This window comes from Oryctolagus cuniculus, chromosome 17, assembly GCF_051225735.1.
Source record: "Oryctolagus cuniculus isolate XC-2025 breed Fujian yellow rabbit chromosome 17, ASM5122573v1, whole genome shotgun sequence".
NCBI classification, from domain to species: domain Eukaryota; kingdom Metazoa; phylum Chordata; class Mammalia; order Lagomorpha; family Leporidae; genus Oryctolagus; species Oryctolagus cuniculus.
Genome location: NC_142883.1, coordinates 66,711,878 through 66,713,692, shown reverse-complemented (window position 1 = coordinate 66,713,692; position 1,815 = coordinate 66,711,878). Strand labels below are relative to the sequence as shown.

The window sequence follows — 1,815 nt, the reverse complement described above, 5'->3', positions numbered from 1 at the left end:
GTCTGGCCATGGAAGATCCCATGGAAAACGTTATCTCTCTCTCCGGCCGGTGAAGTCTGGCCAGTGAGGTCACGGTCCCTCCAACAACTGACTCTCCCCTTCGGTCTGCCGCTGCCCCAGTCGGGAGCCCAGGAAGGGCCCCAGGCCTATCAATAAAACGAGCAGTAAGCCAATGATGGGCACCTTCCCGGAACCTCACCCACCTAAGACAGGAGTCCTTGGGGACTGGCAAGGATATCCAATGACGGGTAAGAGGTGCTGGAGCTCCGGGTCGATTCCTAAGACAGGCACTGCTCGCTCATCATGCTTGGCCTAACCGGTAGCCATTTCTGTTTAATCGATAAGAAAGGGGGATATGTCGGGGACCACGCAGCATGTGACCTCTTAGTTGAGAGACAGGGCTGGACAGGCCAGACCTGATAGTACTGATAACGCAACCTTGTGTGACCTTGTGCCTTAAGGCCTTGTAACCTTTCCCCTACTTGCACTAGCATTGCAGCTACAAGATAAGCCCACCCTCCTTCCCCCTCCCGATACCCTGCCTCGATGATATATAAGTGTGTGGTTGAAAAATAAAGTCGCAGCTTGATCGGCACCTGTCTTGCTGCCATCTTTGTGTCTCCTGTCCCTTTCATTTCTCCTGCTAGGTGCTCGGCCCCAGTTGCTGTCCCGCGGGACGGGACAGTGCTTTCTCTCCCCTGAATCACTGAGAACCAGTCAACAGAGGGGGACTAGACCTCCGGCTCACAGAGGACCCGCTTCCTCTTGTCGGTCTCGGAGGGCCTTGGGGGTGGTCAGAATATCTGGATCATAATGCCTCCCAAGTCACTGTCCAAAGTTTGTCACTAGGAGTGAGAAGCACTTCAGCAAGCTACCAGTATTCCTGAGTCTAAAATATAAGATGAAATGGTACTAATAACAATGCGCAGAGGCCAGCGCTGTGGTGTAGTGGGTCAAGCTGGCACCTGCAGTGCCGGCCTCCCATATGGGAGCTGGTTCAAGTCCCAGCTGCTCCACTTCTGATCCAGCTCTCTGCTATGGCCTGGGAAAGCAGTAGAAGATGGCCAAAGTCCTTGGGCCCCTGCTCCCATGTGGGGGACCCAGGGGAAGCTTCTGGCTCCTGGCTTTGGATTGGCTCAGCTCCGGCCATTGCAGCCAACTGGGAAGTGAACCAGCGGATGGAAACCTCTCTCTCTCTCTCTCTCTCTGTAACTCTGCCTTTAAAGTAAATAAACAAATCTTTTTAAAACCAAAACCAAAGGGCAGTTCTGCAATTCTCTGTGAATGCCAAGTGGGCATTCTATAATTCAATTCAATTATGACACAGCTAGTGTCAGGTCGCACAAGCTAAGGGCTTAGTCCCACATGCTGACCTTACTTCAGGTGCCAATCAAAAATCCAGTTTGCCACCTGTGCTTCTGACTGGGTAGCTATAAATCCGGATTCCTGTGACATCCCTCTTTGGGCACAATCACTTGCTAGAATCCAGAAAAATAGTTACTTAGTCTTGCCAACTGATCAGAAAGGATGATGTAAGGATGCAAATAAGCAACCAGATGAAGACACACATCCACGTGGTCTGGAAGGCTCACATGGAGTCAAGGTGTTCCACCCTGCCAACACAGGGACGTATGCCTCCACCTGGGGGCTCCCCTATGCCAGCTGTCCTGAGTCAATCTCCAAGACACAGGCACCTACTTTAACAAGGCTCTGTGTGCTCTCTACACTCCTGAGGTGTTATAGGGAAGGCCAGGAGAAAGCAGAGGCCCTCTGGCTACTTCAAGGCTAGAGGTCAGCAGGGAGATGAGGGTGGGG

The 1,815-nt window shown here is 52.3% G+C and overlaps 1 non-coding gene across 1 annotated transcript in view; it reads left to right on the top strand.

Moving 5' to 3' along the window:
- LOC100347036 (uncharacterized) overlaps positions 1–1,815 on the top strand; it is an 876,288-nt gene that overhangs the window by 390,753 nt on the left and 483,720 nt on the right. The window lies entirely within an intron of this gene.